General features: G+C 45.8%; 1 protein-coding gene across 1 annotated transcript in view; it reads right to left on the bottom strand.

Annotated features, from left to right (window-relative positions):
* Window positions 1–14,107, bottom strand: part of LOC132389687 (uncharacterized) — a 29,957-nt gene extending 15,850 nt beyond the window's left edge. The window contains exon 1 of the mRNA XM_059962243.1: window positions 13,961–14,107. The gene's annotated coding sequence lies outside the window, so the exon portion shown is untranslated. The remainder of the gene's footprint in view (window positions 1–13,960) is intronic.
* Window positions 14,108–14,635: the final 528 nt, after the last annotated feature.

Raw genomic sequence — 14,635 nt, forward strand, 5'->3', positions numbered from 1 at the left:
TTGAGGCCCAGTACTGACCTGGTTTCCCCAATCCACTTTCATGTTAAAATCCCCAATGATTATCCTTCTGACACACCTTTTCCATCTCCTGCTGTAATTTGTAATCACATCTTGGCTGCAGTTTGGAGGCCTGTTTACAACTGCCATGAGAGTCCTTTTACACTTTCCGTTTCTTAACTCAACCCACATAGACTCTACACCTTCCGATGGCAAGTCAGCCCTTTCTAATGATTTAATATTATTTCTTATAGACAGGGCCATATCACCTGCATATCTGCCTACTAACCTATTTTTCTGATACACCGTATATCCTTGGGCATCCTTTAGCCAAGTTTCAGAAATGGCCACAACCTCATTCTTGCCAATCTGCAGCTGAATTTCAAGAAGGTCCATTTTATTCTGTATGCTGCGTGCATTCAAATACAACACTTTGAGTCCAGTATTTACTATTTTAACTGCACAACGCCTCTATTGACATTTAAATCTTACCACTATCTGTCTTTATGCCTCATCTCCTGCCTATTGTTTCTGTCATCTGTGTTGTAGGTTATCTTCGATTTATTTCTGTTTCCGCTTCCTCAGCCCTATCACTCCGGTTCCCACCCCCGGATAAATAATTGAAACCCTGCCTAGCAGCTCTATTAACCCTGCCTACTCGGATATTTTGGCTTCAGGTGTAACCCGTTACTTTTGTACAGGTCGTCCCTCCCCCAGAAGCGACCCCAGTGATCCCCGTGATCCTGTCCCCACACCAGTCTCTCAGCCACGCATTAATATGCCTGATCATGCCATTGATGAAAACACTATTAGGAGAACACGAATAGTAAACACTAATAGGAGATTTTAGAACACCATTAGGACACAACGCTGTGCCCATTTCTATTTCTAAACTTTCAATGTACGATCACGTAGCAAAAAGTTTTCAAGTCGTTTCCGGACTCCTAAAAGAACCTCAAAAATCACCAGATCTCACTGATTCTAAAATCAAACCTCACTGAAATTTGAACACTCCTTGCAAGTATAATGGTCTCAGTGAACAAATATATAATCGTCCCTCACACCGCAACACCTGGGGGGTGATATCCTTCTGTTCAGTATAATGAGGCTATTTGGCCCATCCAGTCTGACCCAAAGTTATTCTCCTGCGTTCACCCTTAAACCCTCAATCTCCTTACAATCAAGAACATAACAGTCTCTGCTGTATCACAGTGACAGCCCCCTACACCCTGTGTGGCAACAATTTCCACAGATTAACCGTCCATTCACTGAAGAAACTCCTCTCATCTCAGTTTTAAAGGGAAGTTTCTTTATTCTGAAGGTGCAACCTCGGATTTCAGACTCTCTGACCAATAAAAATATCCTCTCCATGTACACTCTACTCATGCTGTTCAACATTCAGAGGTTTAAGTAAGTCCCACCCAGTCCCGTCGCTCTGAACACCACTGAGCACAGGCCCAGAATCATCAAACGCTCCTCATAGTTAAAGCCTGTCATTCCTGTCATCATTCTTGTGAACATTGTGAGCAACAACTTTACTGAACACATTTTCAGCAATAACAGGCAAATCGGTACCAGGGTAACTTATGGGGAAAAAAATGATTTATTTTTACTGTTCTACTAACCATCCCAAACTGAGCACCTATGCTCAGGTTCATTATCAGAAGATTAAACCATTCCAGGGTGAATGCAATTTTTAAAAAAACTGGAATTATTTGAGATGGTCAGCAGGTATGGAATGGCCGTGGGAAGAGGAACAAAGACACAATTCAGTTACACAAATTTCACAGAATGGCTTCAAACATTTTCCACTTTTAGTGCAGATCACCCGCATCCCGACTTTCTCAAATCGAAACATAACACACACAATCTAGTGCAAGATCTTAGCGGGCCATCCCAGCCCCGAACCGTCGACTGTTTACTCTTCTCCATAGATTCTGCCCAGCCTGCAGAGTTCCTCCAGAATTTTGTGTGTGTTAACTGGAGTCTCTGTATGATTTCCGCTGCCTGACAGACAGGTGACAGTGGGGGGCAATATCCACATACAGTTTGAACACTCGACCGTGTCCATTTCTACTGTTGTATACACGGAACAGCTCACTTAATCTCAGCTTTTGGAATTGGAGCTTATCCTCTCCTCAGAATATCAGTCTTTGCTTCCCAAGGAACTTCAGAACCAAATATCTGAGCCCAGAAGAGAAACACTCGCTCAACACGTTAAAACCTCAGTGGCCCGATGCTCCTCGCCACACAAACACTACCTACCCAACGCTGCATTTTCCAAATTATTTCATATTTACACCAGCTACATTTTAAATTATTCCCTCCACATCTTCCCTCCTCCACCGGTTCACAGAGTTTTTGGTTCGATTCACATCCCGGTCCGATACACAATTCAGACCCAAATGGAAAATGTGCAGGTTTCATTTAAATCACTTTTGTGTACAAACACTAATTTCTATTCACATTCCTCTGGCTTCACTGGACGGGAACACTGAAATATCATGAAGTGAGAAACGGCAAGAGGTGGTCTTACACTACCACTGTTTCATTTACGGTGAGTGTCACTTTAGAAACGTCTGGAGGAGGCGGGACTATGAAGTCAGTGTAACAAGCTGTAACAGAGTGCTGGGACTGGCAGTGAGAGGGGAGAGAGGGGAGAGAGGGGGAGGGAGAGAGGGAGGGGGAGGGAGAGAGATGACTGCAAGCTGCTGGCAGGTATTTTACTGAAACAAAGAGTTAAGTTTGATACTTTCCAATACCCAAAGGATTGGGTTCATCAACGGCACATAATACATCGGATGTGTGACTGGTACTCGTATGATACATACGTGGATTCTGTTGGAGTATCCTGTGGCAATCACGTTTGTTGAACTTTACCTGGATCCGGGTGTGCCATGTGGTAACCACTTGTGTGAAGCAATATTCTGTGACTGTCATCGTGTGAGAGTTCTACGTGGATTTTTGAATGACTCGGCGGATAAGATCTTCGGCAACTGTTACTTTGACTTCCCCAGCGTGGATCCCGTGGAACTGCGTGATCCCCTCTCTCTACATTTTAACATGGATTTACAAATATCTCCCCTCATCCATTCCTTGAATTGCTGAACCTTTCTACTCTGCCATCTTAAGACTTTAGTAAATGCTCCAGAGCTTGAATTTTTGGGAGCCACGCACATGCTGACTTCTGTCTATTCCAGGCATGGGCAAACTACGGTCGGGGGGCCATATGCGGCTCGTTAAGCTTTTTAATCCGGCCCGCAGAACTTGATGAAATTATATTAATAAGCCTTGTTAACGTTTTTTCCCCGCAATTCTGGCGTTTTCCCAATAGATGACGCACTCTATATACATTGACCTTTGTTGAGGTGCAGCGTATTACTCCACATTTGCGCTTTACTCTTTGTTCGGCTCGACCTATTTGTGTGAACAGGCGTTCAGCGTCATGAACATCAACAAAGCCAGCCACAGATCCAAGTTAACTGACCAACACCTCAGATCCATCCTGAGAATCACCACAACAAAACTAAATCCAGACTTTGATGCGCTGGCTAAAAAGGGAGACCAACAACACTGGTCCCACTGAAATTAAAAATAAGTTTCTTCGTTGTGTTATGTAAAAAATGCATTTGAAAATATTTTTTTCAATAAGCCTTACATGTTACATGTCATTTCTGTCAAGTGATGGACATGAGTAGTGCGCAGGTGCACGTACGTTCTCAAAATAAAAAATGCGCTCCAGATCAAATAACGCGCTCCACATACTGGCGCGCTGTCACTGTTCTGTCCTTGTGCTGGTCGTTGTTGAGTTTTGGCACAGGGGACAATTGAATAAGAAGGAGCAGGACAAGTGGACCTGCATCTCCTACCATTTTTGAAATAAAGACAGGCAGGAGGAGAGTGATGATGATAATATCTTGAAGGATAACAGAATTTTCAGTGCTTTAAAATAATAACTGTTACTATTAAAAAAGCTGTATTTTATTCATTTAATTTTCAGTGTTTTAAAAGTCATTTCAATAAATAGCTAAATACCATGGACTTCAAAGACAGATATTTTGTTGTAATGCATTTGTTCATTTTCAATTGAAATTAAAGCACATGTTTTCTACATATCCCATGATATTTTATTTTCTCTTATGAGGTGTATTACCAAAACACTCCGTCCATCTGCTCCTGGTCCGGCCCCCCTGTCAAATTTTAGAACCCTTTTTGGCCCACAGGTCAAAAAGTTTGCCCACCCCTGGTCTATTCCGTTTAATTTTCTATATTCTCAAGTAGATGCTAATAAAGACAGCGGTTTTAACATTAATCTCGGACTTCAACAGAATCAAGGGCTTTGCTTCCACTGGCCATTGAGGAGAAGAGTTCAGAACACCCTCAATCAACACATGAACAATAGATGTATCCGTCTGAAATTTGAAATTCTGAAAAGGGAACAGGCGTTTGCTGTACAGATCCCGCACCTTCGCTTTGAAGCAGGTGGCCATTGTTCTATAGACCTGTTCTTAATCTTTACTAAGCCTGTGGAAAATGTCAATCGTGCAAACAGTTAACAGAGAAAAACATTTGACATAGAAAACCTGCAGCACAATACAGGTCCTTCGGTAAACAACGTTGTGCCGAATGTAAACCTATCCTAGAAATTACTAGGGTTACACATAACCCTCGATTTTTCTAAGCTCCATGTACCAATCCAAAAGTCTCTTAAAAGATCCTATCGTATCTGCCTCCACCATCGTTGCTGGCAGCCCATTACACCACTCATCACACTCTGTGTAGAAAAAGTTACACCTGACATCTCTTCTTACCGACTCCCAAGCACCTTAAACATGTGCCCTCTTGTGGCAGCCATTTCAGTCTTGAGAAAAAGCCTCTGACTATCTGCACGATCTATGCCTCTCACCATCGTATACATCTCTATATGGTCAACTCTCATCCTCTGTCGCTCCAAGGAGAAAAGGCCAAGTTCGCTCAACCTGTTTTGATAAGGCATGTTCTCCAAACCAGGCAACATACTTGTAAATCTCCTCTGCACTCTTTCTATGATTTCCACATCCTTCCTGTAGTGGGGAGACCAGAACTGAGCACAGGGTCCTATATAGCTGCAACATTACTTCTTGGCTCCTAAATTCATTTCCACGATTGATGAAGGCCAATTCACACCGAATGCCTTCTTAACCACAGAGTGGTTAAAGCAGCAGCTTTGAGCGTCCTATGGACTTCGACCCCAAGATCCGTCTGATCCTCCACGGGGCCAAAAATCATACCATTAATACTATATTCTGCCATCATATTAGACCTACCAAAATGAACTATTTCACACTTTTCTGGATTGAACTCCATCTGGAACTTCTCAGCCCAGTTCTGCATCCTATCAATGTCCCACTGTAACCTCTGACAGACCCCCACACTATTCACAACACCGCCAACATTTGTGTCATCAGCAAACTTACTAACCCATTCCTCCACTTCCTCACCCAGGTCAATTATAAAAACTGCGAAGAGTAAGGGTCCCAGAACAGATTCCTGAAACACACCACTGGTCACCATGCAGAATATGACCCGGCTACAACCACTCTTTGCCTTCTGTGGGCAAGCCAGCTCTGGATCCACAAAGCAATGTCCCCTTGGATCCCATGCCTCCTTACTTTATCAATAAGCCTTGCATGGGGTACCTTACCAAATGCCTCGCTGAAATCCATATACACATCTACTGTTCTTACTTCAGAAATGTATTTAGTCACAACCTCAAAAAATTCTAACACTAGGAACAGAAAAAGCAAAGCTGCCAGAACTGGCTCAAAATAAACAAATATCTCCTTGATCGCTGATACAATTCAGAAACAACTTGTTGTTTGGAAATAAAGATCCAAAATAAATACCTGAAACTGAATTTTTCTTAAGTCAATTCCCCAAGAGTGTGAGAGCTTTCTGACAGTGTAAATACTGTGTACCGTTTCTTGCAGATAATCCCGCCCACAACCCCACACATATCACATGTAACCATGGCAACACACAGAGTGCTGGGAGAACTCAGCAGGTTAGCTAGCATTTAAGGATGGGGGTAAGCAGTCGATGTTGTGGACCGTCCCTTCATCCGGACTGGACTGGATAGGGGAGGAGGGCAGATGATTGACTGATTTGGAAGGTGCGGCTTGTTGTTCTGTGAGACTCGGTGCTCAGGGTCTGCGAGCAAGCAGCTGCCTGTCTGTCACATTCCTCAGAACAAGGAGCGGCCGTTCCGCTGAAATCAAATCCAAACCGGTTCGACAAAACACTGTCATTCAAGTGTGAAGAAAGCTTAATATTGCATTTAACCCCTTCTTCTACAGGTAAGAGCAGTAGAACCAAAGGCACAATGTAAAGAACATTACTGGGCTCTCGAATGTCGACTGTACTATTTTCCATAGATGCTGCCTGGCTTGTAGAGTTCCTCCAGCATTTTGTGTCTGTTCATATGATGACCCCACCACTCCAGGGATCAGGCTGGTGAATCTTCATTGCACTCTCTATAACAAATACTCTCTAACCTCTTTGTTCATCCTCTATGGAATTAATTTCAATCTTCTGTAGCCCTGTGTTGCCACAAACACTCACCTCCCTCCCCTGTCACTATTTCCACCTTCCACCTCCCCCCTCACCTGGATCCACCTCTCACTCCCCAGCTCTTGCCCCATCCCCACCCCTCACCTCTTTTCTCTGACTATTTCCCATTCACTCTGTCCAGAGGGAGGGTCTCGGCCCGAAATGTTAACGGTCCATTTCCTTCCACCGATGCTGCCCGACCCACTGAGTTCCTCCGGCAGTTTGTTCTTTGAATGTCAAGCAACTGAAACTTTTTTACTAAGCTCCCAAGTGGAACCTTGGCAAATGCCTTGCTAAAATCCACGTAGGCAACATCCACTATCTTGTCTTTAATAAGAATGCTGAGACACGACCTACCAGGCACAACGCCACGCTGACCATCCTGGATCAGTCAATGTCTCTCCACATAGTCATATATCTGGTCCCTTAGAATAGCTTTCAATAACTTTCCCACTACTTACATCAGGATTCCCGGCCTCTCATTTGCTGGTTTATTTTTGGAGGTTTTCTGAAGCAGTGGAACGACATTTGCTATCTTCCAGTCTTGGGCTACCTCACGTGTCGCTACGGATGATTTAAATATCTCTGCTTGGGCCCTGCAATTTCTGCACTTGCCTCCACACCATCGTAGGGAGGACCTTGTCAAGTCATTGTCCCTAATGTGCTTTGAGACAGCAAATAACTCCTCCTCTCTAATCTGTATAGGGTCCATTTATTACATCGAGTCATTTTGCAGTATGGCCGTCCCTGTCCATATGAGAAAAGTTAAAATCACCTACCATCACAAATTATATTTCTACAACAGTCTGCAATCTCTCAGCAAATCTGCTCCGCTAAATCCCACAGACTTTTGGTGATCTGTAATACAATCTGTAATAATGTGGTTTTATCATTCTAATACCTCAGTTCTGCCCATAAAGCCTCAGCAAAGGAATTCTCCTGTCTTTCCTGACTGAGCACTGCCGGGACATTTTCCTGGAGTACCAATGCACCCCTCCCCCATTTGATTCCACATGCACATACACATTTAAAACAATGGAAATACAGAGCAGCCAGTCCTGCCCCTCCTGCAACCAAATCTCACAAATGGCTAAAATGTCATAATTCCACATGTTGATTCATGCCCTGAGCACATCTGACTTTCCTTTAATACTTCGTACATTGAAACATGAGCAGCTCAGAACATTAGTCGCATCATGGTCAGCCTGCGATTCCTGACTTTGTCTGCTGTCCTAACAACATCTGTTTGAGAAGATTTCTTCTGCTCGCACTCAGTAGAAACCACCCTGGAGAGTATTTGTAGCTGACGGAAACGAAGTTGTTTCTCTTAATCCATTTGGACAGTAATTGTCTCGTTAACATGAACATGTCAGGACTCCCTACTCCCACTAAGTTCACAGCCGATCCCGACCAAAGCCGAGCCTTGCTCTAAACGTTGAATCGGTGTGCAGAATCATAGACAACACTTACCTCTGATGCTGTAACCGGCTGGCGTTCAGTGTGGTCCCAGCAAATCACAGTCCGACTTCCCCGGTAACCAACAATGGTCTTACAACGACGTTCACACTCTGTACGGAGAGTTGAGTCTGAGCTGCTGCTCCCGAGGCCACTCGGCTGTGATGTGTACGCCGCTCATTTCAGATGGACAGGGCCGGGTGAGCCGGGGTAGAGCGGGACTGCCGCAGTCCGGGTCACACTAACTCTCACCGGCTCAGGACGGGTCTGACAGCGGGAGGAGGTGGGAGTGGTCACTCATTACAGATGGACAGGGCCGGGTGAGCCGGGGTAGAGCGGGACTGCCGCAGCCTGGTCACACCAACTCTCACCGGCTCAGGACGGGTCTGACAGCAGGAGGGGGCGAGAGTAGGATCAATGTAGCAACCCTTAAGAGGTTAACCTTTCTGTCCGGATTTCCTTGTGGATCTCTCCTTTTTCTTTCATAGCAACCAGTGGGGCGGAGTTTCTCTGTTTAACTCAGCGAGTCCCGAGCTGCGAATTTGATCCAGCCCGGGTTCTGGGAAGGTCTGAGCTCCGCCCTTTATGTAAACAGGACTGCCCGGCGTAGGTTCGGACTCCCCAACCCTGGGAAACGCACACTGGTGAATGTGGCCAGGCATCAAGGGTTTATAGACTACGTAAGACTTGACTGTACCAATGACGCCCCCTCCCTGGCACTCCAAACAATGCCTCAAAGCACACAACACAAGCCAGCCAGGAAAGCCACTACCCTCACAGCTGAGCATCCAATGTCTGCAACAGCAAAGTTACTGAGGACTCTGGCCAGAAAGCATCCAGACTGAGCTCACAGAAAGAGTGTACATATGTGCGTTGTTGCCTTCACAGCTATCGTCAACACTTCACTCATCCAGGCTGCTGTTGCCCCGTGCTTTAAATCATCCACCATCATCCCTATACCAAGGAACTCTACACATTCAGAACAAAGTGACCTGCTGCCCAGTGGAGCTGTTGCCGATCAGCATTAAGTGCTTTGAATGGCTGATAATGGCACAGATCAAAAATTCCAATCCTGGTTCACTGGACACTCACCAGTATGCTTACCGACTGAATTGCGAAGTGGCAGATGACGTTGCATCTGTCAATCCCCTTGGCCTGACATGCCTAACAAAGAGACAATTAGGTCAAAATGTTGTTTCTGGATTTCATTTCAGCATTCAACACTGCTGTCCCACAAACCTTGAACTAATTTCCACTGTTATGGTCTGGTCCAGAGCCCGCATTCCAGTTCTTGATCAGGTTCGCGGACTCCGGATCTTGTAACCATCCCTCGTTTCACCCTTGAGCCCAATTAGTCACACGTGTGGATCACCTTGGCTTGTTTGGGCTCAAGGAGGTGCACCTGATGCCCATCGGCTGGCGGTATATTTAAGGGGCTCTGGGACTGAGTAGAGTTGAGGGGTTGTCCTGTTCATCCTGGCTTGGAGTATGCACCATTATAGAGGAGTTCTGCGAGTGAGTCTGGAAGTCACCCTGGATCGAGCTCCTTTCCTATCCCTTGCCTCCGTCGGGTAAGCCAGGCCAGACTGCCATTGCTCGGTGGAGGGCTCTGCCCCTTCCTATCCCTCACCTCTGATGGGTTGTGCCCCGCGACCTATCCAGGTGCCCCGTGACTTCCCCAGGCCCCTGTGTTCCTGCTTGGGAGGTCTGGGCCCTGCCCAGGAGTTATGTGGCCTACCCAGAAGACTGCCCCTTCCTATCCCTCACCTTTGATGGGTTGTGCCCCTGGACCTGCCCAGGCCCCTGTGTTTCTGCCTGGGAGGCCCGGGACCTGCCCAGGAGCTATGCAGCCCACCCAGAGAACTCCAAGATCCTGCCTGAACCCCAGAATCACTTTGAACGCCACGTCCCTCACGCACGCCACAGTCTCCACATCTTGTCTATCGTTTAGTTGTTCCCGTCCTGTCCCTAGTACTTCAGTGCCTGCATCCTGCATTTGGGTCCAGTCTCATGTCCCCTTATGACACCCACACCTCTGTCTAAACACACCACTATGCATCTGGGTGGTGGACTTTCTAACCAACTGACGACAGACAGTCAGGGTGTACAACTGGTCCTCCCTTCCCATCATCGTCAACCTGTGAGACCCTCAGCCTTGTCATGAGACCATTGCTCTACACTCTGTTCACACACAGTTGCAAATCCAAACACCAGAACAAGGCCTACCTGTCATCAAGCACGTATCCACAAAAAGCTGCTAGAACAGTACCATAATATTATCAAGGTGATACACCCTGGTCAGGGACTGTTCGTCCCACTCACAACAGCCCATCAGGGAAGAGGTGACATAACATCCACACCAGGACAATCAGCCTCAAAACAGTTATTCTCCCTAAACAGTAAACCTGATCAACACCTCCACTCTCACCAACGCACCCCTCCATACCCTCACCACTAATTTAACATTCCCTATCAGTCAACATATGTCCAGACACTGCTGTGCCTATCACTTTATGGACATACAATCAATGTATTTTTAAAGCAATCATAATGTATGGATTGTGTTTTTTTATTATTATGCTCTCTATCATTTTGTTTTTTTTTTCCTGTCCTGCTTCAGTCCGAGAGTAACAATTATTTTGTTCTCCTATACACCTGTGTACCGGAATGATATTAAACAATCTTGAATCTTGAACCCTGGGGAAAATACCACGACCAACCACATTATCTAATCTCTCTCTTGACTTTATAAACTCCTACAATGTCACCTCCATTCTCCTCTGGAATGAAGAGCCAGCTTGGCCAACCTCTCCCTATGACTGGGCCCTCTAGTCCAGGCAACATCTTCAGCAATCTCGTCTGCACCGTCTCTAGATTGATAATATCTTTCCTACAATAGCGTGAACACAACTGTACATAATACTCTGTGCAGCCATAACAACTATTTACATGACTACAATATATTGCCCACAGTCCAAAATGTGAAGGCCAGAATGATTAAAGACTTTATTTCCAGCCTCTATACTTGCACGTCCACTTTCAGTGCACAGTACACTTGTACTCCCAGGTCACTCTGTTCCACAGCACTCCATGCCCTCCCATTCACTATACCAGTCCCACCCTGGTCTGACTGTCCAAAATGCACCATCTTTTACTTGCCCATATGGAAAACTATTTGTCATTCCTCAGCCCAACTCCATAACAGACCCAAGGTCCCTTTGAAATTCAAAGTAACCTGTCACAATATAAGCAGACTCCCGAATATCGTGTCAAACCTGCTAACCATGCTACGTACATTCATATTCAAACCAATGCCATGAATAATGAATTATAAAGGTCTCAATTGTGACACACACATTCCGATAATCACAGGCCTCCACTCGCGAGATCCAAATTCAACCATCACCATCTGCTTCCTGTCATCGAGCCCGGTCTGAATCTACCTCTTCAGTTCCCAGTGAATCCCATATCACCTAATCTTACAGATCAGCTGCCATGTGGAATCTTGTTACAGACTTTACCAAAGTTCAGATGAACAACATCACTGTCCAACTTCACCTATCCCCGTAGTTACCTCTTCAAACATTTCCAGAATACTTGAGAGGTATGATGTCCCTCTGGGTGGTGTAGTTGGTGATTTCTCCATAACCAACGTCTAACCACCCGAGACTTCAGCTTCATTGCAGACTCAGGAAGTTCTGATCCCAGCTGCAGAATTACCAACTTGTATGCTGCAAGTTCCATATCTTCAGAATCACCAGACCAATATTACAGTATAACCCACATACAGACTCCTCTGGGATGTTTTGGTGTTTGTAGAGTTCATCTATCTGGACTGAAGCGTGCACACTGTCTGTTCTATATTCTCAGTGACTCCATGCCAATATTATAACCCACACACAAACTCTCCTAGGACACTTTGGAATCAGTGATTTGCCGTGGTGTTCCTGTCATTTCCGATTCACAAACTAAGGTGGAACTGGAACCTAATGACCCTTTGCCTGGGCCAATGCTCAGGCTGGTTCACCGGTCTGCAGATTGTGAGAGGATGCGAATACACTTCAGCTTGTATCAGCAGCTAAACTGAGCACGTTTGATCAGTATATCATTGCTGTGAGGAATCTCACCCTGCACAATTGGCTGCCATGTTTCCCACAGTGTAGCAGGAACAAAGTGGTTTTAAAGAAAAATCACTAAATAGAAAACACTGAGAACTCAGTGCATCAGGACACATCTGTGAAAGGAGAAATGGTGGAAGACCCAATTTCAGAAATGGGACAGTCCAAGATCCTGCCCGATCAGCTGAGCAATTCCAGTATTTTCTCCTTACTTTACATTTCCTCCAAAAGTAGTTTTTTTTTTCCTTCTACTTGAATGCACAGATATTAATTGGTTGCAAAACGTTTGGGACACCCCAAGCTGTTCAACAGATTTGTGTTAATGCCACCCCACTCCACCAATTTGTCAGTTTTCAGTTCCTTCTGACCCTGATGTAAACACATCCCACACAGTCAATGCTCACAGCATTCTTTCCTCCCACTATCACTCTGTTACATTTGCTCCTGAGGCCACTGTCTCTACCCTGAGAGGCGGTGAACACAGAGGGATAAAATGTGCATCTCTTCTTGCAGCTTTGGCTGGCTGTTACCCTGGAAATGGAGGAAGTGACTCTCCAAAAATAAATGGAAAATGAAACACTGGACCTCTAACATAATATATTGAGATTATTATGATAAAGATTAACACTGCAATATTTTTAACAGTGGAACTAAAATTGACATGGCGGGGTCTACCCTGCCACGTGCTGTACAATTACGTGCTAACCACAATTAACCAAAAAAATACACAATTCCTGGAAAACAGTGAGGTAAAGCATGAATGACAATAGGCAGTAAGTGCAGGAGTAGGCCATTCGGCCGTTCTAGCCAGCATCGCCGTTGACTGTGATCATGGCTGATCATACATAATCACTACCCCGTTCCTGCCCTCTCCCCATATCCCTTGACCCCGCTATCTTCCACTTCGCAATGAAGACAAAAGTTAGAGGAAAGATTGCTGATAGATATCATTGAGCTGATGGGATACAGTCTGGACAAGACTGAACAAGGTGGGCAGGGAATGAGCAGAAAGAATCAGGTGGGAGAAGGGATCAAGAACAATCCCTGATGGTCCTCCAGCAAAACACAGGTACTGAATTAATAGTATATACTACTGTAGAAATGATTCTAAAATGACAACACTAGGACAAATAAGAACTGGCATCTACCCTTGCCCCTCAGCAAATTTCATCAACTCACCATAAAACGTATCCCATCCGCATACCTCACACCTTCGTACAGCTGCTCTCTTCTTTTAGCTTCCAGAAACAGCAAAGAACTGAGGACACAGCTGAACACATCATGGAAACGAGCCTCCCCATGGACTCGCTCTATACTTCCTGCAGCCTCAGTAAATCAGGCAACATAATCATCACTAATCAAATCTCACTGAGTTCTCTCAGGTCCTGTTGAATTTATTGCCAAGTGCACAAGTACGGGAAGGTACAGGTACAGAGAAACGCTAACTTGTGGCAGCATCACAGGCAAGTACATTCAGATAACACACGGAACATAAATTACACGATTCTCTGTCAGTAACAATATGTTTACGTTATCCTGCTAATAGGACTAGAACAACAGGGGCTGAGCGGCGGCTCATCTCAGACGGTTCGGTTTGAAGGTCTCACAACCCGGACCGACCCCGGCAGATTCTGTGAAGGAAGCGAGGCGAGGCCGCCAGTTCGGGGAAGTTCATCCCCTCCCCTTTCAGGATTCACCGACCACCCTGTGTTTCTCTCTCCCTCCCCACCCCCACCTTTTATTCTCCAGTTCTCTTGTTTGAATTCGGGACCTCCCCGCTCCGGACCTGTTTCAATACTCACCGAAAGGAAATTGTCCCTGGCTCCCCGCCCCAGGGGGCGAGGGTGGGAACCCCCTCCCGATCCCAATCCCACCGCCGACCAGCTTCAACAAAGAACGAAAAACAACACCGCCCTTCCCGCACTGAGCATGCGCGATGTCGCCAGCGCGTCACCAGGTAAGGGGGCGGGGCCTCGGAACCTGCCTGTCCAGGTAGACCCATTGTCTCAGATTGCTCCTGCCCCACCGAACTCATTTCTGCAAACCTTGACACCGTCTTATCCCTCCTTGTTCAATCCCTTCCCATGTATTTTCGTGACACTTCTCACAAACTTTTGGATTTTTTCAAAGATTTTAAGTTCCCTCGCCCCCACTGCTTTATTTTCACCATGGACGGTCAGTCCTCATATACCTCCATCCCCCACCAGGAAGGTCTCGAAGATCTCCGCTTCTTTTTGGATTCCAGACCTAACCTATTCCCCTCTACCACCAGTCTCCTCCGTCCAGCGGATTAGTTCTTACTCTCAATCATTTCTCCTTTGCCTCCTCCCACTTCTTCCAAACCAAGGGTGTAGCCATGGGCACCCGCATGGGTCCCAGTTATGCCTGCCTTTTTGTTGGCTTTGTGGAACAGCCCATGTTCCAAGTCTATACCGGTATCCATCCCCTTCTTTTCCTTCGCTGCATTGGCGGTGCCT

The sequence above is a fragment of the Hypanus sabinus genome, unplaced genomic scaffold (genome assembly GCF_030144855.1).
Source record: "Hypanus sabinus isolate sHypSab1 unplaced genomic scaffold, sHypSab1.hap1 scaffold_626, whole genome shotgun sequence".
Lineage (NCBI taxonomy): Eukaryota > Metazoa > Chordata > Chondrichthyes > Myliobatiformes > Dasyatidae > Hypanus > Hypanus sabinus.